Consider the following 27,108-nt stretch of genomic DNA (forward strand, 5'->3'; position numbering starts at 1 on the left):
AAGTATAAAAGTATAATAGCAAAAAAAAACGTTTCTAAGCGGTGCTGTTAGGGCGCAGACACTACTAAGTGCATAGGTTCTTATTCATTCATATTGATACGTGCTGCCCGCCTCTGATGTATATTGGTTAGTGTGATTAGTTGATACCCTCTCTCCCCCAGAGGGCCGGATTCTATTCCTGGCTCAGCCACGAAATTTAGAAAGAGGTACTAGGACTGGAACGGGGTCCAATCAGCCTCGAGAGGCCGTGCTGCTGGAGACGGGGCTCGATTCCCACTTAAGCTATCCTGGGAGTGGTTTTCATTGGTTTCTCTCCTCTCCTTCAATCTAATGCCGATTGGATACCTAACCGTAGGCCACGGCCGCTTCATTGCCTATTCCTTCCGATCTCCCATCCATCGGCAAGGCCCTTTCAGCATATTAGATTAGGTCGCCTTGGTCAGGTACTGTTTCTCCTTTCCAGACGACCAAGCTCGATAGCTGCAGTCGCTTAAGCGCGGCCAGTATCCAGTATTCGGGAGATGGTAGGTTCAAACCCCACTGTCGGCAGCCCTGAAAATGGTTCTCCGTGGTTTCCCATTTTCACACCAGGCAAATGCTGGGGCTGTACCTTAATTAAGGCCAAGGCCGCTTCCTTCTCACTCCTAGCCCTTTCCTGTCCCATCGTCGCCATAAGACCTATCTGTGTCGGTGCGGCGTAAAGCAACTTGCTTTCCAGACGTACCTCCGGTGCAAAGTCTCACGCTCCAGGATACTGCATTTGAGGCGGTCGAGAAGGGATCTCTCGTTGATTCGGAGAGGAAAAGCAACCCTCGGCGTTAAATGGATTAAGAATAAAATAAGAATCTGGAACAATACTCAATGATCAAAGTAAAAGAACGCTGTTTTGATTTTTTTTAGTGCTTCAACCAATGTCCTGTATATATTCTATTGATATTATATTTTCTTCTTAATCTGCTTACCCTTGTAACCGTACAACAGGGTTACAGATTCCACTCAGTATTTATTATTATTATTATTACTATTATTATTATTATTATTATTATTATTAACCCGATTCATTAGATTTTATATTCTGTTTCTCATCATTTAGACTGTAATAATTAGGTATCACGCATATTATTGTATTTAATCATAGGTTAAGTGAATATGTTTGTAATTATGCTGTATATTAGTAAGTGAGATTTGTTGGTTTGATATAGTCATTCTGTGGCTTGTAACTCTAGGCAGATGTGTTGGCAGAGTATTTTGCAATCGAGGCTATGTTTAACTGAGAATGTTATGTGCAAGTAGGTTTTCCGGTGACTCATGCCGCATAGTCACTGTAATCCGCTTGGGTAAGCTTATACGACACATGACTGATGACATCAGTGCGTGGACACGTGATTGCGACCAAGTGTCAGTATTCGCCAGCTACTGTATGTTGAGCTGGAACGGATGAACAGAGAGTAGGGAGATGAGTTGTCATCGCGAGGTTATAAAAGTCGATGCAACGGTGGTGAGAGTTATCATATCTATCAGATCATATGTATCAGTCAGATGTATCAAATGGAAGAAGTGGTCATAGAGTGATGGTCAGTGCTAAGAGTTGTGTTTGAGGAAGTAATAATCGAGGAGGTCTACAAGTGGTGGTTGTATCCGAGCAGAAACCGGTACTATGCTGTAAAGAAACATCATCTTCTTGTGAGGATGGACTTCACAAGATGTTTCAATAATATTTTCCAATTTCTTATAATATATTGAGTGGACGTAATTACATTGGAGCTCCCTACACGCGTACATGGTATGTAGGCCAACTCCTTGTCTCTTTACCGAGCTCGATAGCTGCAGTCGCTTACGTGCTGCCAGTGTCCATTATTCGGGAGATAGTGGGTACGAACCCCACCGTCGGCAGCCCTGAAGATGGTTTTCCGTGGTTTCCCATTTTCACACGAGCCAAATGCTAGGGCTGTACCTTAATTAAGGCCACTGCCACTTCCTTCCCACTCGTACACTCCTAGCCCCTTCCTGTCCCATCGTCGCCGTAAGACTTATCTGTGTCGGTGCGACGTAAAGCAACTTGCAAAAAAATAGGAGTCTGTTTACATTTTCATTTATCGTTTTCTGTCGATCATAGTTACTTTTTAAACTCCCTCATGCCTGTTTTACCAGCCATGTGGTGCCTATTAGCTCTACTTTAAGACCTTCCACTCTACCACATTTATTTTTAACTGCGATCACTAATACCATCTATTACTTCGGTTTCTCTATAGAGCTCGTCTAGTTTTACCAGCACCACGTCCAATATATTCTTCCCTCTAGTTGGTTCCATCTCTTTCTGAATCAGATGTCCTTCCCAAATTCGTTTCTCATGCTTCCTGTCGTTCACATTACCTTCCAAATTGACATTTGATAAATTGAGGTCTCCCGCTACAATCACATTACTTTCCAAGTCGTTTCCCACATAGCTGATTACCTTATCAAACAGTTCTGAATCAGCGTCAGCGCTTCCCTTTCCCGATCTGTACACTCCAAAGACATCAAGCAGTCATTATCTTTAGGCATGATAAGCATTAGACAAGCAATGAACAAAATGAAAGTGCACGTGTCTAGAACTGGTCATTCTTAACGCCATTAGCACGTAGCCTCCGTGGCGCAATCGGCTAGCGCGTTCGGCTGTTAACCGAAAGGTTGGTGGTTCGAGCCCACCCGGGGGCGACAACATTTTAAAGCCCAGTGTCACACTACAAGGTCATTCAACAGATGTTTCACTGTAGAAATATGTGGCCCCCTACGATAGTCAGGACGCCACACCGTGGAAACACCGCAGCGTGACAGATGTCTGCATGTCCTCGGTTCTTATCGGTATGGGGATATACTGATGAATACAAGGCATCACCGATTAGGAGCAGGGTATTGTCACCATGACCATACAATCTTTCCAGTTCTACAAGTATCTGTACTCCCCTGGTTGTACGTATGGTCCACCCAGGATATATATTGCAAACAAGGAAAAACTCTTAGACATACGTAAATCTTCATAGGAGACAGTTCGAATTTAAGTGAAGTTGCTCCAGTTAGGCTCAACTTGCAGGAATCTAGTAAGATATGCCACATATTTTTGATTCCGGAGGTCAAATCGACTGCATCACTATTTATCTACCGAAGGCTTTTGTTAGGGTTCAAACGTGGCTGAGGTAGACGGACTTTCGAAGGGCGGTATGAAGACATATAAAATTCTTCATTTTTCTTTCTTTCTTTCTTTCTTCCTTTCTGAGTCCGTTCACAGTCCAGGGTTGGTTTTCCCTGTGGAGCATATCTCTGTCCAATGAGATCATAATATCACCTTCTGCCTCGCTCGATGCATAGCACACCAAGAAAATGTTGAGTGGTAGTGTCCTGGATGTGGGACATTTGGTCGGGCATACAACTGCGGGAGCAACAGTACCTTGCCTCGGCGGCTTCACCTGCTATTCTTAACAGGGCTGTTGTGGGGGATGGGAAGTTGGAAAGGGATAGGGAAGGATGCGGTCATATCTTTACGTTCGGTGCCATTCCGACATTTGCCTGGGGAAGAACTGGGAAACCACAGAAAATCACGTCGAGATGGCTGAGGAGGGAATCGGACCCACCTGTACTCAGTTGACCTCCCGAGGCTGAGTGGAACCCTGTCCAGCCCTCGTACCACTTTTCAAATTTCGTGGCGGAGACGGGAATCGAGCCCAGGCCTGCGGGGATTGCAGCTAATCACACCAAATACTACACCACATACGGGTCCTCTAGTAACTTAATTAAAACTTGCGATAGCTGAGCACTTTCAGAACGCAGTGTATGAAGTACATGCGACACATGAGGAATAAGTCCTATCCAAGCACAAAACTGGAAAACATAATAACTGTTAGAGGGATGCTGGTATCATTGAACAAAGAAATGTAGAGGGGCCGACGTACTTTCACAAACCAGTTCCGCCTCTAAACACACCTTAAATATCACACAGCAGTACTGACACGTTCTAGAACACATACACAGTAGTGTATCAGGACCGGGCGCATCAATAATAATAAAATAACAGTAAGTCCTAATACCGCATGTACATGAGATACTGATGCCGGCCGTTACGACGAGGTGGCCGAGTGGTTAAGGCGTTGGACTGCTAATCCAATGTGCTCTGCACGCGTGGGTTCGAATCCCATCCTCGTCGATTGTAGAATTTTATGTCGAACCACATATGATGCTTTTGAAGTATAAAAGTATAATAGCAAAAAAACGTTTCTAAAGGGTGCTGTTAGGGCGCAGACACTACTAAGTGCATAGGTTCTTATTCATTCATATTGATACGTGCTGCCCGCCTCTGATGTATATTGGTTAGTGTGATTAGTTGCTACCCTCTCTCCCACAGAGGGCCGGATTCTATTCCCGGCTCAGCCACGAAATTTAGAAAGAGGTACTAGGATTGGAACGGGGTCCAATCAGCATCGAGAGGCCGTGCTGCTGGAGACGGGGCTCGATTCCCACTTAAGCTATCCTGGGAGTGGTTTTCATTGGTTTCTCTCCTCTCCTTCAATCTAATGCCGATTGGATACCTAACCGTAGGCCACGGCCGCTTCATTGCCTATTCCTTCCGATCTCCCATCCATCGGCAAGGCCCTTTCAGCATATTAGATTAGGTCGCCTTGGTCAGGTACTGTTTCTCCTTTCCAGACGACCAAGCTCGATAGCTGCAGTCGCTTAAGCGCGGCCAGTATCCAGTATTCGGGAGATAGTAGGTTCAAACCCCACTGTCGGCAGCCCTGAAAATGGTTCTCCGTGGTTTCCCATTTTCACACCAGGCAAATGCTGGGGCTGTACCTTAATTAAGGCCAAGGCCGCTTCCTTCTGACTCCTAGCCCTTTCCTGTCCCATCGTCGCCATAAGACCTATCTGTGTCGGTGCGGCGTAAAGCAACTTGCTTTCCAGACGTACCTCCGGTGCAAAGTCTCACGCTCCAGGATACTGCATTTGAGGCGGTCGAGAAGGGATCTCTCGTTGATTCGGAGAGAAAAAGCAACCCTCGGCGTTAAATGGATTAAGAATAAAATAAGAATCTGGAACAATACTCAATGATCAAAGTAAAAGTGCTTCAACCAATGTCCTGTATATATTCTATTGATATTATATTTTCTTCTTAATCTGCTTACCCTTGTAACCGTACAACAGGGTTACAGATTCCACTCAGTATTTATTATTATTATTATTATTATTATTATTATTATTATTATTATTATTATTAACCCGATTCATTAGATTTTATATTCTGTTTCTCATCATTTAGACTGTAATAATTAGGCATCACGCATATTATTGTATTTAATCATAGGTTAAGTGAATATGTTTGTAATTATGCTGTATATTAGTAAGTGAGATTTGTTGGTTTGATATAGTCATTCTGTGGCTTGTAACTCTAGGCAGATGTGTTGGCAGAGTATTTTGCAATCGAGGCTATGTTTAACTGAGAATGTTATGTGCAAGTAGGTTTTCCGGTGACTCATGCCGCATAGTCACTGTAATCCGCTTGGGTAAGCTTATACGACACATGACTGATGACATCAGTGCGTGGACACGTGATTGCGACCAAGTGTCAGTATTCGCCAGCTACTGTATGTTGAGCTGGAACGGATGAACAGAGAGTAGGGAGATGAGTTGTCATCGCGAGGTTATAAAAGTCGATGCAACGGTGGTGAGAGTTATCATATCTATCAGATCATATGTATCAGTCAGATGTATCAAATGGAAGAAGTGGTCATAGAGTGATGGTCAGTGCTAAGAGTTGTGTTTGAGGAAGTAATAATCGAGGAGGTCTACAAGTGGTGGTTGTATCCGAGCAGAAACCGGTACTATGCTGTAAAGAAACATCATCTTCTTGTGAGGATGGACTTCACAAGATGTTTCAATAATATTTTCCAATTTCTTATAATATATTGAGTGGACGTAATTACATTGGAGCTCCCTACACGCGTACATGGTATGTAGGCCAACTCCTTGTCTCTTTACCGAGCTCGATAGCTGCAGTCGCTTACGTGCTGCCAGTGTCCATTATTCGGGAGATAGTGGGTACGAACCCCACCGTCGGCAGCCCTGAAGATGGTTTTCCGTGGTTTCCCATTTTCACACGAGCCAAATGCTAGGGCTGTACCTTAATTAAGGCCACTGCCACTTCCTTCCCACTCGTACACTCCTAGCCCCTTCCTGTCCCATCGTCGCCGTAAGACTTATCTGTGTCGGTGCGACGTAAAGCAACTTGCAAAAAAATAGGAGTCTGTTTACATTTTCATTTATCGTTTTCTGTCGATCATAGTTACTTTTTAAACTCCCTCATGCCTGTTTTACCAGCCATGTGGTGCCTATTAACTCTACTTTAAGACCTTCCACTCTACAACATTTATTTTTAACTGCGATCACTAATACCATCTATTACTTCGGTTTCTCTATAGAGCTCGTCTAGTTTTACCAGCACCACGTCCAATATATTCTTCCCTCTAGTTGGTTCCATCTCTTTCTGAATCAGATGTCCTTCCCAAATTCGTTTCTCATGCTTCCTGTCGTTCACATTACCTTCCAAATTGACATTTGATAAATTGAGGTCTCCCGCTACAATCACATTACTTTCCAAGTCGTTTCCCACATAGCTGATTACCTTATCAAATAGTTCTGAATCAGCGTCAGCGCTTCCCTTTCCCGATCTGTACACTCCAAAGACATCAAGCAGTCATTATCTTTAGGCATGATAAGCATTAGACAAGCAATGAACAAAATGAAAGTGCACGTGTCTAGAACTGGTCATTCTTAACGCCATTAGCACGTAGCCTCCGTGGCGCAATCGGCTAGCGCGTTCGGCTGTTAACCGAAAGGTTGGTGGTTCGAGCCCACCCGGGGGCGACAACATTTTAAAGCCCAGTGTCACACTACAAGGTCCTTCAACAGATGTTTCACTGTAGAAATATGTGGCCCCCTACGAAAGTCAGGACGCCACACCCTGGAAACACCGCAGCGTGACAGATGTGTGCATGTCCTTGGTTCTTATCGGTATGGGGATATACTGATGAATACAATGCATCACCGATTAGGAGCAGGGTAGTGTCACCATGACCATACAATCTTTCCAGTTCTACAAGTATCTGTACTCCCCTGGTTGTACGTATGGTCCACCCAGGATATATATTGCAAACAAGGAAAATACTCTTAGACATACGTAAATCTTCATAGGAGACTGTTCGAATTTAAGTGAAGTTGCTCCAGTTAGGCTCAACTTGCAGGAATCTAGTAAGATATGCCACATATTTTTGATTCCGGAGGTCAAATCGACTGCATCACTATTTATCTACCGAAGGCTTTTGTTAGGGTTCAAACGTGGCTGAGGTAGACGGAATTTCGAAGGGCGCTATGACGACATATAAAATTCTTCATTTTTCTTTCTTTCTTTCTTTCTTCCTTTCTGAGTCCGTTCACCGTCCAGGGATGGTTTTCCCTGTGGAGCATATCTCTGTCAAATGAGATCATAATATCACCTTCTGCCTCGCTCGATGCATAACACACCAAGAAAATGTTGAGTGGTAGTGTCCTGGATCTGGGACATTTGGTCGGGCATACAACTGGGGGAGCACCAGTACCTTGCCTCGGCGGCTTCACCTGCTATTCTTAACAGGGGTGTTGTGGGGGATGGGAAGTTGGAAAGGGATAGGGAAGGATGCGGTCATATCTTTACGTTCGGTGCCATTCCGACATTTGCCTGGGGAAGAACTGGGAAACCACAGAAAATCACGTCGAGATGGCTGAGGAGGGAATCGGACCCACCTGTACTCAGTTGACCTCCCGAGGCTGAGTGGAACCCTGTCCAGCCCTCGTACCACTTTTCAAATTTCGTGGCGGAGACGGGAATCGAGCCCAGGCCTCCGGGGATGGCAGCTAATCACACCAAATACTACACCACATACGGGTCCTCTAGTAACTTAATTAAAACTTGCGATAGCTGAGCACTTTCAGAACGCAGTGTATGAAGTACATGCGACACATGAGGAATAAGTCCTATCCAAGCACAAAACTGGAAAACATAATAACTGTTAGAGGGATGCTGGTATCATTGAACAAAGAAATGTAGAGGGGCCGACGTACTTTCACAAACCAGTTCTGCCTCTAAACACACCTTAAATATCACACAGCAGTACTGACACGTTCTAGAACACATACACAGTAGTGTATCAGGACCGGGCGCATCAATAATAATAAAATAACAGTAAGTCCTAATACCGCATGTACATGAGATACTGATGCCGGCCGTTACGACGAGGTGGCCGAGTGGTTAAGGCGTTGGACTGCTAATCCAATGTGCTCTGCACGCGTGGGTTCGAATCCCATCCTCGTCGATTGTAGAATTTTATGTCGAACCACATATGATGCTTTTGAAGTATAAAAGTATAATAGCCAAAAAACGTTTCTAAGCGGTGCTGTTAGGGCGCAGACACTACTAAGTGCATAGGTTCTTATTCATTCATATTGATACGTGCTGCCCGCCTCTGATGTATATTGGTTAGTGTGATTAGTTGCTACCCTCTCTCCCACAGAGGGCCGGATTCTATTCCCGGCTCAGCCACGAAATTTAGAAAGAGGTACTAGGACTGGAACGGGGTCCAATCAGCCTCGAGAGGCCGTGCTGCTGGAGACGGGGCTCGATTCCCACTTAAGCTATCCTGGGAGTGGTTTTCATAGGTTTCTCTCCTCTCCTTCAATCTAATGCCGATTGGATACCTAACCGTAGGCCACGGCCGCTTCATTGCCTATTCCTTCCGATCTCCCATCCATCGGCAAGGCCCTTTCAGCATATTAGATTAGGTCGCCTTGGTCAGGTACTGTTTCTCCTTTCCAGACGACCAAGCTCGATAGCTGCAGTCGCTTAAGCGCGGCCAGTATCCAGTATTCGGGAGATAGTAGGTTCAAACCCCACTGTCGGCAGCCCTGAAAATGGTTCTCCGTGGTTTCCCATTTTCACACCAGGCAAATGCTGGGGCTGTACCTTAATTAAGGCCAAGGCCGCTTCCTTCTCACTCCTAGCCCTTTCCTGTCCCATCGTCGCCATAAGACCTATCTGTGTCGGTGCGGCGTAAAGCAACTTGCTTTCCAGACGTACCTCCGGTGCAAAGTCTCACGCTCCAGGATACTGCATTTGAGGCGGTCGAGAAGGGATCTCTCGTTGATTCGGAGAGGAAAAGCAACCCTCGGCGTTAAATGGATTAAGAATAAAATAAGAATCTGGAACAATACTCAATGATCAAAGTAAAAGAACGCTGTTTTGATTTTTTTTTAGTGCTTCAACCAATGTCCTGTATATATTCTATTGATATTATATTTTCTTCTTAATCTGCTTACTCTTGTAACCGTACAACAGGGTTACAGATTCCACTCAGTATTTATTATTATTATTATTATTATTATTATTATTATTATTATTATTATTATTATTATTATTAACCCGATTCATTAGATTTTATATTCTGTTTCTCATCATTTAGACTGTAATAATTAGGTATCACGTATATTATTGTATTTAATCATAGGTTAAGTGAATATGTTTGTAATTATGCTGTATATTAGTAAGTGAGATTTGTTGGTTTGATATAGTCATTCTGTGGCTTGTAACTCTAGGCAGATGTGTTGGCAGAGTATTTTGCAATCGAGGCTATGTTTAACTGAGAATGTTATGTGCAAGTAGGTTTTCCGGTGACTCATGCCGCATAGTCACTGTAATCCGCTTGGGTAAGCTTATACGACACATGACTGATGACATCAGTGCGTGGACACGTGATTGCGACCAAGTGTCAGTATTCGCCAGCTACTGTATGTTGAGCTGGAACGGATGAACAGAGAGTAGGGAGATGAGTTGTCATCGCGAGGTTATAAAAGTCGATGCAACGGTGGTGAGAGTTATCATATCTATCAGATCATATGTATCAGTCAGATGTATCAAATGGAAGAAGTGGTCATAGAGTGATGGTCAGTGCTAAGAGTTGTGTTTGAGGAAGTAATAATCGAGGAGGTCTACAAGTGGTGGTTGTATCCGAGCAGAAACCGGTACTATGCTGTAAAGAAACATCATCTTCTTGTGAGGATGGACTTCACAAGATGTTTCAATAATATTTTCCAATTTCTTATAATATATTGAGTGGACGTAATTACATTGGAGCTCCCTACACGCGTACATGGTATGTAGGCCAACTCCTTGTCTCTTTACCGAGCTCGATAGCTGCAGTCGCTTACGTGCTGCCAGTGTCCATTATTCGGGAGATAGTGGGTACGAACCCCACCGTCGGCAGCCCTGAAGATGGTTTTCCGTGGTTTCCCATTTTCACACGAGCCAAATGCTAGGGCTGTACCTTAATTAAGGCCACTGCCACTTCCTTCCCACTCGTACACTCCTAGCCCCTTCCTGTCCCATCGTCGCCGTAAGACTTATCTGTGTCGGTGCGACGTAAAGCAACTTGCAAAAAAATAGGAGTCTGTTTACATTTTCATTTATCGTTTTCTGTCGATCATAGTTACTTTTTAAACTCCCTCATGCCTGTTTTACCAGCCATGTGGTGCCTATTAGCTCTACTTTACGACCTTCCACTCTACCACATTTATTTTTAACTGCGATCACTAATACCATCTATTACTTCGGTTTCTCTATAGAGCTCGTCTAGTTTTACCAGCACCACGTCCAATATATTCTTCCCTCTAGTTGGTTCCATCTCTTTCTGAATCAGATGTCCTTCCCAAATTCGTTTCTCATGCTTCCTGTCGTTCACATTACCTTCCAAATTGACATTTGATAAATTGAGGTCTCCCGCTACAATCACATTACTTTCCAAGTCGTTTCCCACATAGCTGATTACCTTATCAAATAGTTCTGAATCAGCGTCAGCGCTTCCCTTTCCCGATCTGTACACTCCAAAGACATCAAGCAGTCATTATCTTTAGGCATGATAAGCATTAGACAAGCAATGAACAAAATGAAAGTGCACGTGTATAGAACTGGTCATTCTTAACGCCATTAGCACGTAGCCTCCGTGGCGCAATCGGCTAGCGCGTTCGGCTGTTAACCGAAAGGTTGGTGGTTCGAGCCCACCCTGGGGCGACAACATTTTAAAGCCCAGTGTCACACTACAAGGTCATTCAACAGATGTTTCACTGTAGAAATATGTGGCCCCCTACGATAGTCAGGACGCCACACCCTGGAAACACCGCAGCGTGACAGATGTGTGCATGTCCTCGGTTCTTATCGGTATGGGGATATACTGATGAATACAAGGCATCACCGATTAGGAGCAGGGTAGTGTCACCATGACCATACAATCTTTCCAGTTCTACAAGTATCTGTACTCCCCTGGTTGTACGTATGGTCCACCCAGGATATATATTGCAAACAAGGAAAAACTTTTAGACATACGTAAATCTTCATAGGAGACAGTTCGAATTTAAGTGAAGTTGCTCCAGTTAGGCTCAACTTGCAGGAATCTAGTAAGATATGCCACATATTTTTGATTCCGGAGGTCAAATCGACTGCATCACTATTTATCTACCGAAGGCTTTTGTTAGGGTTCAAACGTGGCTGAGGTAGACGGACTTTCGAAGGGCGGTATGAAGACATATAAAATACTTCATTTTTCTTTCTTTCTTTCTTTCTTCCTTTCTGAGTCCGTTGACAGTCCAGGGTTGGTTTTCCCTGTGGAGCATATCTCTGTCCAATGAGATCATAATATCACCTTCTGCCTCGCTCGATGCATAGCACACCAAGAAAATGTTGAGTGGTAGTGTCCTGGATGTGGGACATTTGGTCGGGCATACAACTGGGGGAGCAACAGTACCTTGCCTCGGCGGCTTCACCTGCTATTCTTAACAGGGGTGTTGTGGGGGATGGGAAGTTGGAAAGGGATAGGGAAGGATGCGGTCATATCTTTACGTTCGGTGCCATTCCGACATTTGCCTGGGGAAGAACTGGGAAACCACAGAAAATCACGTCGAGATGGCTGAGGAGGGAATCGGACCCACCTGTACTCAGTTGACCTCCCGAGGCTGAGTGGAACCCTGTCCAGCCCTCGTACCACTTTTCAAATTTCGTGGCGGAGACGGGAATCGAGCCCAGGCCTCCGGGGATGGCAGCTAATCACACCAAATACTACACCACATACGGGTCCTCTAGTAACTTAATTAAAACTTGCGATAGCTGAGCACTTTCAGAACGCAGTGTATGAAGTACATGCGACACATGAGGAGTAAGTCCTATCCAAGCACAAAACTGGAAAACATAATAACTGTTAGAGGGATGCTGGTATCATTGAACAAAGAAATGTAGAGGGGCCGACGTACTTTCACAAACCAGTTCTGCCTCTAAACACACCTTAAATATCACACAGCAGTACTGACACGTTCTAGAACACATACACAGTAGTGTATCAGGACCGGGCGCATCAATATTAATAAAATAACAGTAAGTCCTAATACCGCATGTACATGAGATACTGATGCCGGCCGTTACGACGAGGTGGCCTAGTGGTTAAGGCGTTGGACTGCTAATCCAATGTGCTCTGCACGCGTGGGTTCGAATCCCATCCTCGTCGATTGTAGAATTTTATGTCGAACCACATATGATGCTTTTGAAGTATAAAAGTATAATAGCAAAAAAAAAAACGTTTCTAAGCGGTGCTGTTAGGGCGCAGACACTACTAAGTGCATAGGTTCTTATTCATTCATATTGATACGTGCTGCCCGCCTCTGATGTATATTGGTTAGTGTGATTAGTTGCTACCCTCTCTCCCACAGAGGGCCGGATTCTATTCCCGGCTCAGCCACGAAATTTAGAAAGAGGTACTAGGACTGGAACGGGGTCCAATCAGCCTCGAGAGGCCGTGCTGCTGGAGACGGGGCTCGATTCCCACTTAAGCTATCCTGGGAGTGGTTTTCATAGGTTTCTCTCCTCTCCTTCAATCTAATGCCGATTGGATACCTAACCGTAGGCCACGGCCGCTTCATTGCCTATTCCTTCCGATCTCCCATCCATCGGCAAGGCCCTTTCAGCATATTAGATTAGGTCGCCTTGGTCAGGTACTGTTTCTCCTTTCCAGACGACCAAGCTCGATAGCTTCAGTCGCTTAAGCGCGGCCAGTATCCAGTATTCGGGAGATAGTAGGTTCAAACCCCACTGTCGGCAGCCCTGAAAATGGTTCTCCGTGGTTTCCCATTTTCACACCAGGCAAATGCTGGGGCTGTACCTTAATTAAGGCCAAGGCCGCTTCCTTCTCACTCCTAGCCCTTTCCTGTCCCATCGTCGCCATAAGACCTATCTGTGTCGGTGCGGCGTAAAGCAACTTGCTTTCCAGACGTACCTCCGGTGCAAAGTCTCACGCTCCAGGATACTGCATTTGAGGCGGTCGAGAAGGGATCTCTCGTTGATTCGGAGAGAAAAAGCAACCCTCGGCGTTAAATGGATTAAGAATAAAATAAGAATCTGGAACAATACTCAATGATCAAAGTAAAAGAACGCTGTTTTGATTTTTTTTTTAGTGCTTCAACCAATGTCCTGTATATATTCTATTGATATTATATTTTCTTCTTAATCTGCTTACCCTTGTAACCGTACAACAGGGTTACAGATTCCACTCAGTATTTATTATTATTATTATTATTATTATTATTATTATTATTATTATTATTATTATTATTATTATTATTATTATTAACCCGATTCATTAGATTTTATATTCTGTTTCTCATCATTTAGACTGTAATAATTAGGTATCACGCATATTATTGTATTTAATCATAGGTTAAGTGAATATGTTTGTAATTATGCTGTATATTAGTAAGTGAGATTTGTTGGTTTGATATAGTCATTCTGTGGCTTGTAACTCTAGGCAGATGTGTTGGCAGAGTATTTTGCAATCGAGGCTATGTTTAACTGAGAATGTTATGTGCAAGTAGGTTTTCCGGTGACTCATGCCGCATAGTCACTGTAATCCGCTTGGGTAAGCTTATACGACACATGACTGATGACATCAGTGCGTGGACACGTGATTGCGACCAAGTGTCAGTATTCGCCAGCTACTGTATGTTGAGCTGGAACGGATGAACAGAGAGTAGGGAGATGAGTTGTCATCGCGAGGTTATAAAAGTCGATGCAACGGTGGTGAGAGTTATCATATCTATCAGATCATATGTATCAGTCAGATGTATCAAATGGAAGAAGTGGTCATAGAGTGATGGTCAGTGCTAAGAGTTGTGTTTGAGGAAGTAATAATCGAGGAGGTCTACAAGTGGTGGTTGTATCCGAGCAGAAACCGGTACTATGCTGTAAAGAAACATCATCTTCTTGTGAGGATGGACTTCACAAGATGTTTCAATAATATTTTCCAATTTCTTATAATATATTGAGTGGACGTAATTACATTGGAGCTCCCTACACGCGTACATGGTATGTAGGCCAACTACTTGTCTCTTTACCGAGCTGGATAGCTGTAGTCGCTAACGTGCTGCCAGTGTCCATTATTCGGGAAATAGTGGGTACGAACCCCACCGTCGGCAGCCCTGAAGATGGTTTTCCGTGGTTTCCCATTTTCGCACGAGCCAAATGCTAGGGCTGTACCTTAATTAAGACCACTGCCACTTTTTTCCCACTCGTACACTCCTAGCCCCTTCCTGTCCCATCGTCGCCGTAAGACTTATCTGTGTCGCTGCGACGTAAAGCAACCTGCAAAAAAATAGGAGTCTGTTTACATTTTCATTTATCGTTTTCTGTCGATCATAGTTACTTTTTAAACTTCCTCATGCCTGTTTTACCAGCCATGTGGTACCTAATAGCTCTACTTTAAGACCTTCCACTCTACCACATTTATTTTTAACTGCGATCACTAATACCACCTATTACTTCGGTTATCTATAGAGCTCGTCTAGTTTTACCAGCACCACGTCCAATATATTCTTCCCTCTAGTTGGTTCCATCTCTTTCTGAATCAGATGTCCTTCCCAAATTCGTTTCTCATGCTTCCTGTCGTTCACATTACCTTCCAAATTGACATTTGATAAATTGAGGTCTCCCGCTACAATCACATTACTTTCCAAGTCGTTTCCCACATAGCTGATTACCTTATCAAATAGTTCTGAATCAACGTCAGCGCTTCCCTTTCCCGATCTGTACACTCCAAAGACATCAAGCAGTCATTATCTTTAGGCATGATAAGCATTAGACAAGCAATGAACAAAATGAAAGTGCACGTGTCTAGAACTGGTCATTCTTAACGCCATTAGCACGTAGCCTCCGTGGCGCAATCGGCTAGCGCGTTCGGCTGTTAACCGAAAGGTTGGTGGTTCGAGCCCACCCGGGGGCGACAGCATTTTAAAGCCCAGTGTCACACTACAAGGTCCTTCAACAGATGTTTCACTGTAGAAATATGTGGCCCCCTACGATAGTCAGGACGCCACACCCTGGAAACACCGCAGCGTGACAGATTTGTGCATGTCCTTGGTTTTTATCGCTATGGGGATGTACTGATGAATACAAGGCATCACCGATTAGGAGCAGGGTAGTGTCACCATGAATATACAATCTTTCCAGTTCTACAAGTATCTGTACTCCCCTGGTTGTACGTATGGTCCACCTAGGATATATATTGCAAACAAGGAAAATACTCTTAGACATACGTAAATCTTCATAGGAGACAGTTCGAATTTAAGTGAAGTTGCTCCAGTTAGGCTCAACTTGCAGGAATCTAGTAAGATATGCCACATATTTTTGATTCCGGAGGTCAAATCGACTGCTTCACTATTTATCTGCCGAAGGCTTTTGTTAGTGTTCAAACGTGGCTGAGGTAGACGCACTTTCGAAGGGCGGTATGACGACATATAAAATACTTCATTTTTCTTTCTTTCTTTCTTTCTTTCTTTCTTTCTTTCTTCCTTTCTGAGTCCGTTCTCAGTCCAGGGTTGGTTTTCCCTGTGGAGCATATCTCTGTCCAATGAGATCATAATATCACCTTCTGCCTCGCTCGATGCATAGCACACCAAGAAAATGTTGAGTGGTAGTGTCCTGGATGTGGGACATTTGGTCGGGCATACAACTGGGGGAGCAACAGTACCTTGCCTCGGCGGCTTCACCTGCTATTCTTAACAGGGGTGTTGTGGGGGATGGGAAGTTGGAAAGGGATAGGGAAGGATGCGGTCATATCTTTACGTTCGGTGCCATTCCGACATTTGCCTGGGGAAGAACTGGGAAACCACAGAAAATCACGTCGAGATGGCTGAGGAGGGAATCGGACCCACCTGTACTCAGTTGACCTCCCGAGGCTGAGTGGAACCCTGTCCAGCCCTCGTACCACTTTTCAAATTTCGTGGCGGAGACGGGAATCGAGCCCAGGCCTCCGGGGATGGCAGCTAATCACACCAAATACTACACCACATACGGGTCCTCTAGTAACTTAATTAAAACTTGCGATAGCTGAGCACTTTCAGAACACAGTGTATGAAGTACATGCGACACATTAGGAATAAGTCCTATCCAAGCACAAAACTGGAAAACATAATAACTGTTAGAGGGATGCTGGTATCATTGAACAAAGAAATGTAGAGGGGCCGACGTACTTTCACAAACCAGTTCTGCCTCTAAACACACCTTAAATATCACACAGCAGTACTGACACGTTCTAGAACACATACACAGTAGTGTATCAGGACCGGGCGCATCAATAATAATGAAATAACAGTAAGTCCTAATACTGATGCCGGCCGTTACGACGAGGTGGCCGAGTGGTTAAGGCGTTGGACTGCTAATCCAATGTGCTCTGCACGCGTGGGTTCGAATCCCATCCTCGTCGATTGTAGAATTTTATGTCGAACCACATATGATGCTTTTGAAGTATAAAAGTATAATAGCAAAAAATCGTTTCTAAGCGGTGCTGTTAGGGCGCAGACACTACTAAGTGCATAGGTTCTTATTCATTCATATTGATACGTGCTGCCCGCCTCTGATGTATATTGGTTAGTGTGATTAGTTGCTACCCTCTCTCCCACAGAGGGCCGGATTCTATTCCCGGCTCAGCCACGAAATTTAGAAAGAGGTACTAGGACTGGAACGGGGTCCAATCAGCCTCGAGAGGCCGTGCTGCTGGAGACGGGGCTCGATTCCCACTTCAGCTATCCTGGGAGTGGTTTTCATTGGTTTCTCTCCTCTCCTTCAATCTAATGCCGGTTGGATACCTAACCGTAGGCCACGGCCGCTTCATTGCCTATCCCTTCCGATCTCCCATCCATCGGCAAGGCCCTTTCAGCATATTAGATTAGGTCGCCTTGGTCAGGTACTGTTTCTCCTTTCCAGACGACCAAGCTCGATAGCTGCAGTCGCTTAAGCGCGGCCAGTATCCAGTATTCGGGAGATAGTAGGTTCAAACCCCACTGTCGGCAGCCCTGAAAATGGTTCTCCGTGGTTTCCCATTTTCACACCAGGCAAATGCTGGGGCTGTACCTTAATTAAGGCCAAGGCCGCTTCCTTCTCACTCCTAGCCCTTTCCTGTCCCATCGTCGCCATAAGACCTATCTGTGTCGGTGCGGCGTAAAGCAACTTGCTTTCCAGACGTACCTCCGGTGCAAAGTCTCACGCTCCAGGATACTGCATTTGAGGCGGTCGAGAAGGGATCTCTCGCTGATTCGGAGAGGAAAAGCAACCCTCGGCGTTAAATGGATTAAGAATAAAATAAGAATCTGGAACAATACTCAATGATCAAAGTAAAAGAACGCTGTTTTGATTTTTTTTTTAGTGCTTCAACCAATGTCCTGTATATATTCTATTGATATTATATTTTCTTCTTAATCTGCTTACGCTTGTAACCGTACAACAGGGTTACAGATTCCACTCAGTATTTATTATTATTATTATTATTATTATGATTATTATTATTATTATTATTATTATTATTATTATTATTATTATTATTATTAAACCGATTCATTAGATTTTATATTCTGTTTCTCATCATTTAGACTGTAATAATTAGGTATCACGCATATTATTGTATTTAATCATAGGTTAAGTGAATATGTTTGTAATTATGCTGTATATTAGTAAGTGAGATTTGTTGGTTTGATATAGTCATTCTGTGGCTTGTAACTCTAGGCAGATGTGTTGGCAGAGTATTTTGCAATCGAGGCTATGTTTAACTGAGAATGTTATGTGCAAGTAGGTTTTCCGGTGACTCATGCCGCATAGTCACTGTAATCCGCTTGGGTAAGCTTATACGACACATGACTGATGACATCAGTGCGTGGACACGTGATTGCGACCAAGTGTCAGTATTCGCCAGCTACTGTATGTTGAGCTGGAACGGATGAACAGAGAGTAGGGAGATGAGTTGTCATCGCGAGGTTATAAAAGTCGATGCAACGGTGGTGAGAGGTATCATATCTATCAGATCATATGTATCAGTCAGATGTATCAAATGGAAGAAGTGGTCATAGAGTGATGGTCAGTGCTAAGAGTTGTGTTTGAGGAAGTAATAATCGAGGAGGTCTACAAGTGGTGGTTGTATCCGAGCAGAAACCGGTACTATGCTGTAAAGAAACATCATCTTCTTGTGAGGATGGACTTCACAAGATGTTTCAATAATATTTTCCAATTTCTTATAATATATTGAGTGGACGTAATTACATTGGAGCTCCCTACACGCGTACATGGTATGTAGGCCAACTCCTTGTCTCTTTACCGAGCTCGATAGCTGCAGTCGCTTACGTGCTGCCAGTGTCCATTATTCGGGAAATAGTGGGTACGAACCCCACCGTCGGCAGCCCTGAAGATGGTTTTCCGTGGTTTCCCATTTTCACACGAGCCAAATGCTAGGGCTGTACCTTAATTAAGGCCACTGCCACTTTTTCCCACTCGTGCACTCCTAGCCCCTTCCTGTCCCATCGTCGCCGTAAGACTTATCTGTGTCGGTGCGACGTAAAGCAACTTGCAAAAAAATAGGAGTCTGTTTACATTTTCATTTATCGTTTTCTGTCGATCATGGTTACTTTTTAAACTCCCTCATGCCTGTTTTACCAGCCATGTGGTACCTATTAGCTCTACTTTAAGACCTTCCACTCTACCACATTTATTTTTAACTGCGATCACTAATACCACCTATTACTTCGGTTTCTCTATAGAGCTCGTCTAGTTTTACCAGCACCACGTCCAATATATTCTTCCCTCTAGTTGGTTCCATCTCTTTCTGAATCAGATGTCCTTCCCAAATTCGTTTCTCATGCTTCCTGTCGTTCACATTACCTTCCAAATTGACATTTGATAAATTGAGGTCTACCGCTACAATCACATTACTTTCCGAGTCGTTTCCCACATAGCTGATTACCTTATCAAATAGTTCTGAATCAACGTCAGCGCTTCCCTTTCCCGATCTGTACACTCCAAAGACATCAAGCAGTCATTATCTTTAGGCATGATAAGCATTAGACAAGCAATGAACAAAATGAAAGTGCACGTGTCTAGAACTGGTCATTCTTAACGCCATTGGCACGTAGCCTCCGTGGCGCAATCGGCTAGCGCGTTCGGCTGTTAACCGAAAGGTTGGTGGTTCGAGCCCACCCGGGGGCGACAACATTTTAAAGCCCAGTGTCACACTACAAGGTCCTTCAACAGATGTTTCACTGTAGAAATATGTGGCCCCCTACGATAGTCAGGACGCCACACCCTGGAAACTCCGCAGCGTGACAGATTTGTGCATGTCCTTGGTTTTTATCGGTATGGGGATGTACTGATGAATACAAGGCATCACCGATTAGGAGCAGGGTAGTGTCACCATGAATATACAATCTTTCCAGTTCTACAAGTATCTGTACTCCTCTGGTTGTACGTATGGTCCACCTAGGATATATATTGCAAACAAGGAAAATACTCTTAGACATACGTAAATCTTCATAGGAGACAGTTCGAATTTAAGTGAAGTTGCTCCAGTTAGGCTCAACTTGCAGGAATCTAGTAAGATATGCCACATATTTTTGATTCCGGAGGTCAAATCGACTGCTTCACTATTTATCTACCGAAGGCTTTTGTTAGGGTTCAAACGTGGCTGAGGTAGACGGACTTTCGAAGGGCGGTATGACGACATATAAAATACTTCATTTTTCTTTCTTTCTTTCTTTCTTTCTTTCTTTCTTCCTTTCTGAGTCCGTTCACAGTCCAGGGTTGGTTTTCCCTGTGGAGCATATCTCTGTCCAATGAGATCATAATATCACCTTCTGCCTCGCTCGATGCATAGCACACCAAGAAAATGTTGAGTGGTAGTGTCCTGGATGTGGGACATTTGGTCGGGCATACACCTGGGGGAGCAACATTACCTTGCCTCGGCGGCTTCACTTGCTATTCTTAACAGGGGTGTTGTGGGGGATGGGAAGTTGGAAAGGGATAGGGAAGGATGCGGTCATATCTTTACGTTCGGTGCCATTCCGACATTTGCCTGGGGAAGAACTGGGAAACCACAGAAAATCACGTCGAGATGGCTGAGGAGGGAATCGGACCCACCTGTACTCAGTTGACCTCCCGAGGCTGAGTGGAACCCTGTCCAGCCCTCGTACCACTTTTCAAATTTCGTGGCGGAGACGGGAATCGAGCCCAGGCCTCCGGGGATGGCAGCTAATCACACCAAATACTACACCACATACGGGTCCTCTAGTAACTTAATTAAAACTTGCGATAGCTGAGCACTTTCAGAATACAGTGTATGAAGTACATGCGACACATGAGGAATAAGTCCTATCCAAGCACAAAACTGGAAAACATAATAACTGTTAGAGGGATGCTGGTATCATTGAACAAACAAATGTAGAGGGGCCGACGTACTTTCACAAACCAGTTCTGCCTCTAAACACACCTTAAATATCACACAGCAGTACTGACACGTTCTAGAACACATACACAGTAGTGTATCAGGACCGGGCGCATCAATAATAATGAAATAACAGTAAGTCCTAATACTGATGCCGGCCGTTACGGCGAGGTGGCCGAGTGGTTAAGGCGTTGGACTGCTAATCCAATGTGCTCTGCACGCGTGGGTTCGAATCCCATCCTCGTCGATTGTAGAATTTTATGTCGAACCACATATGATGCTTTTGAAGTATAAAAGTATAATAGCAAAAAAAAAAACGTTTCTAAGCGGTGCTGTTAGGGCGCAGACACTACTAAGTGCATAGGTTCTTATTCATTCATATTGATAAGTGCTGCCCGCCTCTGATGTATATTGGTTAGTGTGATTAGTTGCTACCCTCTCTCCCCCAGAGGGCCGGATTCTATTCCCGGCTCAGCCACGAAATTTAGAAAGAGGTACTAGGACTGGAACGGGGTCCAATCAGCCTCGAGAGGCCGTGCTGCTGGAGACGGGGCTCGATTCCCACTTAAGCTATCCTGGGAGTGGTTTTCATTGGTTTCTCTCCTCTCCTTCAATCTAATGCCGGTTGGATACCTAACCGTAGGCCACGGCCGCTTCATTGCCTATCCCTTCCGATCTCCCATCCATCGGCAAGGCCCTTTCAGCATATTAGATTAGGTCGCCTTGGTCAGGTACTGTTTCTCCTTTCCAAACGACCAAGCTCGATAGCTGCAGTCGCTTAAGCGCGGCCAGTATCCAGTATTCGGGAGATAGTAGGTTCAAACCCCACTGTCGGCAGCCCTGAAAATGGTTCTCCGTGGTTTCCCATTTTCACACCAGGCAAATGCTGGGGCTGTACCTTAATTAAGGCCAAGGCCGCTTCCTTCTCACTCCTAGCCCTTTCCTGTCCCATCGTCGCCATAAGACCTATCTGTGTCGGTGCGGCGTAAAGCAACTTGCTTTCCAGACGTACCTCCGGTGCAAAGTCTCACGCTCCAGGATACTGCATTTGAGGCGGTCGAGAAGGGATCTCTCGTTGATTCGGAGAGAAAAAGCAACCCTCGGCGTTAAATGGATTAAGAATAAAATAAGAATCTGGAACAATACTCAGTGATCAAAGTAAAAGAACGCTGTTTTGATTTTTTTTTAGTGCTTCAACCAATGTCTTGTATATATTCTATTGATATTATATTTTCTTCTTAATCTGCTTACCCTTGTAACCGTACAACAGGGATACAGATTCCACTCAGTATTTATTATTATTATTATTATTATTATTATTATTATTATTATTATTATTATTATTATTATTATTATTATTATTATTATTATTAACCCGATTCATTATATTTTATATTCTGTTTCTCATCATTTAGACTGTAATAATTAGGTATCACGCATATTATTGTATTTAATCATAGGTTAAGTGAATATGTTTGTAATTATGCTGTATATTAGTAAGTGAGATTTGTTGGTTTGATATAGTCATTCTGTGGCTTGTAACTCTAGGCAGATGTGTTGGCAGAGTATTTTGCAATCGAGGCTATGTTTAACTGAGAATGTTATGTGCAAGTAGGTTTTCCGGTGACTCATGCCGCATAGTCACTGTAATCCGCTTGGGTAAGCTTATACGACACATGACTGATGACATCAGTGCGTGGACACGTGATTGCGACCAAGTGTCAGTATTCGCCAGCTACTGTATGTTGAGCTGGAACGGATGAACAGAGAGTAGGGAGATGAGTTGTCATCGCGAGCTTATAAAAGTCGATGCAACGGTGGTGAGAGGTAAAAGGAGCAGCTGACTGTCGTAGCGAGAGGTCGTACGTGCCTGTCGCTCCGTTGTCTCTCTCCTTGCCAGGCGCTCAGTACTTTCAAGTGCTAACCAGGCAGCTGTACTTATTAGTACGACTTCGAAAGGGCTTTTGTCTGAGCTGAGCACTTCTCAGTGCTCGCTTATTCTTATTCTCTTTCAGGAGTACCAGGATGAAGAATACGGACGTGTGGCGAGCAGCAGACTACTGCTGGGCATCGGAGGAGAACGAGCCGCCTGCACCCGAGCCGGAGCCGGAGACCGAGGTGGAGACGGAGCCGTACAGGGACGGGTGCGACCCCCCTGACGGCTTTCTCTTCTCCGAAGGCCACACCGACCCGGAGTACGAGGCGCTGCTCGTGTACTACAGGACAGGGCGCCCTGTAACTTCTGAACGGGGCCTCGTCCTGGACAGAATGCGGCGCCCTCGCCGAGGAGGCAGGATCATCTCGACAACCATGGCCGTCGAGAGCTTCCTACCAGGAGGCCTCATTATCCGGCATCACGACCAGGAGCGGATGCGCGACGCAGAGAAGGAGCTTTCTACTCTGTTCCAGGTCATCCGTCTACCAGGGAGGGACGGCGTGCCAGGGATGAACACCGGCGCAGTCAGGGCCGCGACGGAGACCAGGGAGACGCCGAGGAGGCTAAGGAATAGGGCGGTTAATACCGACCTAGTCCTGGCCACCCAGCCGGCGACCAGCGACGCCATCACGGAGGTGGGGCATGACGCCCCCTGGCGCCGCAACGGTGCGACTTCAGTGGAGGAGGACGCCCCCTGGCGTTCTGAGGCTGCTGTCCAGGCCCAGCCTGACAGCACGTCTGTCGAGCTGCAGACCTCGATGTGCGCCCCACAGGACAGAGAATGCACTCAGGCGTTAGCACCGACCGACGCCGCCGCCGCCAGCCAGGAGAAGGAAGAAGACGGCGACGCAGCGGAGCCATCAGCTACCCTGGGGTCATCAGGCCGGGAGGAGGGCCACCAGGACGAGGCCTCTTCCCCCGCCGAGAAGCAACCCCCGGGAAGAAGAAGAAGAAGACGACGACGCCGCACCAGGAAGCAGAAGGCGTCGCTGGCTCACCAGGAGAGGACCGCCAAGCCGCAACCCAGGACTGCTCCCAGGACAGCAGTCAACCGAGGAGCCAATCAGGAGAGGACCTCAGCGGGTAGCGGCAGTCAGGTGAGAGTAAAACGTCCCCCTCAGCAGCTCTTGCAGTGTTTCCGCTGTCTGAGGTGGGGCCACCGTCAAGTTAGCTGTGGACTCCAAGTGAAGTGCAACCGCTGTGGTGGTGATCACCACTACACGGCCTGCGCAACACTTAAGGAGGCGCCGGTGTGCGCCACTTGCGCGGGGGGCCACCCGGCCTCCCACCGCAGTTGCCCAGTCTACAGGGCCATGGCGCGGGCAGAGAGGAGGGAGGCCCGGCGCCATGACCCACCCTATTCCAGGAGGCCCCCGCCTCGGCGGGCTTGGCCTCATTCTCCGGGATCGGAGACTGGGTACGAGGTACCCCAAGGAGGTGGAGTCGTGCGACAGGCCCTAGTGGTACTTGACGCATGGCTCCGCAGCCGGCAAGGACCGCGCTAGTCCCAGCAGTGCCCAGACGGACTGATCCCCAGGCGATGGAATGGCGAGGAATTGGTTTATGTTTTGTGCATGTTACCTGTTCCCAACTAACACAACCTCTGGTCTTTTTCCAGCCCACATCCTTGCATGTGCTATCAAAAGATGTCAGGTTTTACATGTAGGCTCTTTCTTCTTTCTGCCTATGTGGTTTTTCCCTGACCCTTCAATACCAAACTTCAATACCATATACCTAATACAATATCGCCTGGTAGCGTGTTTGACATGGAAACAGGCAGATACTCCTTGTATCACTTCCCACTCTCCCCTGCTATCTCTTTCTTCTTCTTAGAAATAGTAGCATGTCGGAGGCCATGTAAAAAAAAAAAAAAAAAAAAGTGGTGAGAGGTATCATATCTATCAGATCATATGTATCAGTCAGATGTATCAAATGGAAGAAGTGGTCATAGAGTGATGGTCAGTGCTAAGAGTTGTGTTTGAGGAAGTAATAATCGAGGAGGTCTACAAGTGGTGGTTGTATCCGAGCAGAAACCGGTACTATGCTGTAAAGAAACATCATCTTCTTGTGAGGATGGACTTCACAAGATGTTTCAATAATATTTTCCAATTTCTTATAATATATTGAGTGGACGTAATTACATTGGAGCTCCCTACACGCGTACATGGTATGTAGGCCAACTCCTTGTCTCTTTACCGAGCTCGATAGCTGCAGTCGCTTACGTGCTGCCACTGTCCATTATTCGGGAGATAGTGGGTACGAACCCCACCGTCGGCAGCCCTGAAGATGGTTTTCCGTGGTTTCCCATTTTCACACGAGTCAAATGCTAGGGCTGTACCTTAATTAAGGCCACTGCCACTTCCTTCCCACTCGTACACTCCTAGCCCCTTCCTGTCCCATCGTCGCCGTAAGACTTATCTGTGTCGGTGCGACGTAAAGCAACCTGCAAAAAAATAGGAGTCTGTTTACATTTTCATTTATCGTTTTCTGTCGATCATAGTTACTTTTTAAACTCCCTCATGCCTGTTTTACCAGCCATGTGGTACCTATTAGCTCTACTTTAAGACCTTCCACTCTACCACATTTATTTTTAACTGCGATCACTAATACCATCTATTACTTCGGTTTCTCTATAGAGCTCGTCTAGTTTTACCAGCACCACGTCCAATATATTCTTCCCTCTAGTTGGTTCCATCTCTTTCTGAATCAGATGTCCTTCCCAAATTCGTTGCTCATGCTTCCTGTCGTTCACATTACCTTCCAAATTGACATTTGATAAATTGAGGTCTCCCGCTACAATCACATTACTTTCCAAGTCGTTTCCCACATAGCTGATTACCTTATCAAATAGTTCTGAATCAGCGTCAGCACTTCCCTTTCCCGATCTGTACACTCCAAAGACATCAAGCAGTCATTATCTTTAGGCATGATAAGCATTAGACAAGCAATGAACAAAATGAAAGTGCACGTGTCTAGAACTGGTCATTCTTAACACCATTAGCACGTAGCCTCCGTGGCGCAATCGGCTAGCGCGTTCGGCTGTTAACCGAAAGGTTGGTGGTTCGAGCCCACCCGGGGGCGACAACATTTTAAAGCCCAGTGTCACACTACAAGGTCCTTCAACAGATGTTTCACTGTAGAAATATGTGGCCCCCTACCATAGTCAGGACGCCACACCCTGGAAACACCGCAGCGTGACAGATGTGTGCATGTCCTTGGTTCTTATCGGTATGGGGATATACTGATGAATACAAGGCATCACCGATTAGGAGCAGGGTAGTGTCACCATGACCATACAATCTTTCCAGTTCTACAAGTATCTGTACTCCCCTGGTTGTACGTGTGGTCCACCCAGGATATATATTGCAAACAAGGAAAATACTCTTAGACATACGTAAATCTTCATAGGAGACAGTTCGAATTTAAGTGAAGTTGCTCCAGTTAGGCTCAACTTGCAGGAATCTAGTAAGATATGCCACATATTTTTGATTCCGGAGGTCAAATCGACTGCATCACTATTTATCTACCGAAGGCTTTTGTTAGGGTTCAAACGTGGCTGAGGTAGACGGACTTTCGAAGGGCGGTATGACGACATATAAAATACTTCATTTTTCTTTCTTTCTTTCTTTCTTCCTTTCTGAGTCCGTTCACAGTCCAGGGTTGGTTTTCCCTGTGGAGCATATCTCTGTCCAATGAGATCATAATATCACCTTCTGCCTCGCTCGATGCATAGCACACCAAGAAAATGTTGAGTGGTAGTGTCCTGGATGTGGGACATTTGGTCGGGCATACAACTGGGGGAGCACCAGTACCTTGCCTCGGCGGCTTCACCTGCTATTCTTAACAGGGGTGTTGTGGGGGATGGGAAGTTGGAAAGGGATAGGGAAGGATGCGGTCATATCTTTACGTTCGGTGCCATTCCGACATTTGCCTGGGGAAGAACTGGGAAACCACAGAAAATCACGTCGAGATGGCTGAGGAGGGAATCGGACCCACCTGTACTCAGTTGACCTCCCGAGGCTGAGTGGAACCCTGTCCAGCCCTCGTACCACTTTTCAAATTTCGTGGCGGAGACGGGAATCGAGCCCAGGCCTCCGGGGATGGCAGCTAATCACACCAAATACTACACCACATACGGGTCCTCTAGTAACTTAATTAAAACTTGCGATAGCTGAGCACTTTCAGAACGCAGTGTATGAAGTACATGCGACACATGAGGAATAAGTCCTATCCAAGCACAAAACTGGAAAACATAATAACTGTTAGAGGGATGCTGGTATCATTGAACAAAGAAATGTAGAGGGGCCGACGTACTTTCACAAA

The 27,108-nt window shown here is 45.4% G+C and overlaps 11 non-coding genes across 11 annotated transcripts; all 11 read left to right on the forward strand.

The window, feature by feature from the left end:
- The first annotated feature begins 2,623 nt into the window (after positions 1 to 2,623).
- Positions 2,624 to 2,697, forward strand: TRNAN-GUU (transfer RNA asparagine (anticodon GUU)). The gene has a single exon. It is a non-coding gene; the product is annotated as a tRNA-Asn (tRNA).
- Positions 2,698 to 4,098: 1,401 nt separating this feature from the next.
- On the forward strand, positions 4,099 to 4,180 carry TRNAS-GCU (transfer RNA serine (anticodon GCU)). Its single transcript has one exon. It is a non-coding gene; the product is annotated as a tRNA-Ser (tRNA).
- A 2,640-nt stretch (positions 4,181 to 6,820) lies between these two features.
- Positions 6,821 to 6,894, forward strand: TRNAN-GUU (transfer RNA asparagine (anticodon GUU)). Its single transcript has one exon. It is a non-coding gene; the product is annotated as a tRNA-Asn (tRNA).
- Positions 6,895 to 8,296: 1,402 nt separating this feature from the next.
- On the forward strand, positions 8,297 to 8,378 carry TRNAS-GCU (transfer RNA serine (anticodon GCU)). The gene has a single exon. It is a non-coding gene; the product is annotated as a tRNA-Ser (tRNA).
- A 2,673-nt stretch (positions 8,379 to 11,051) lies between these two features.
- On the forward strand, positions 11,052 to 11,125 carry TRNAN-GUU (transfer RNA asparagine (anticodon GUU)). The gene has a single exon. It is a non-coding gene; the product is annotated as a tRNA-Asn (tRNA).
- Positions 11,126 to 12,526: 1,401 nt separating this feature from the next.
- Positions 12,527 to 12,608, forward strand: TRNAS-GCU (transfer RNA serine (anticodon GCU)). Its single transcript has one exon. It is a non-coding gene; the product is annotated as a tRNA-Ser (tRNA).
- Positions 12,609 to 15,297: 2,689 nt separating this feature from the next.
- On the forward strand, positions 15,298 to 15,371 carry TRNAN-GUU (transfer RNA asparagine (anticodon GUU)). The gene has a single exon. It is a non-coding gene; the product is annotated as a tRNA-Asn (tRNA).
- A 1,400-nt stretch (positions 15,372 to 16,771) lies between these two features.
- TRNAS-GCU (transfer RNA serine (anticodon GCU)) lies at positions 16,772 to 16,853 on the forward strand. The gene has a single exon. It is a non-coding gene; the product is annotated as a tRNA-Ser (tRNA).
- Positions 16,854 to 19,544: 2,691 nt separating this feature from the next.
- On the forward strand, positions 19,545 to 19,618 carry TRNAN-GUU (transfer RNA asparagine (anticodon GUU)). The gene has a single exon. It is a non-coding gene; the product is annotated as a tRNA-Asn (tRNA).
- Positions 19,619 to 21,014: 1,396 nt separating this feature from the next.
- Positions 21,015 to 21,096, forward strand: TRNAS-GCU (transfer RNA serine (anticodon GCU)). The gene has a single exon. It is a non-coding gene; the product is annotated as a tRNA-Ser (tRNA).
- A 4,696-nt stretch (positions 21,097 to 25,792) lies between these two features.
- Positions 25,793 to 25,866, forward strand: TRNAN-GUU (transfer RNA asparagine (anticodon GUU)). The gene has a single exon. It is a non-coding gene; the product is annotated as a tRNA-Asn (tRNA).
- The last annotated feature ends 1,242 nt before the right edge of the window (positions 25,867 to 27,108 follow it).

Source organism: Anabrus simplex, chromosome 6 (assembly GCF_040414725.1).
Source record: "Anabrus simplex isolate iqAnaSimp1 chromosome 6, ASM4041472v1, whole genome shotgun sequence".
NCBI classification, from domain to species: domain Eukaryota; kingdom Metazoa; phylum Arthropoda; class Insecta; order Orthoptera; family Tettigoniidae; genus Anabrus; species Anabrus simplex.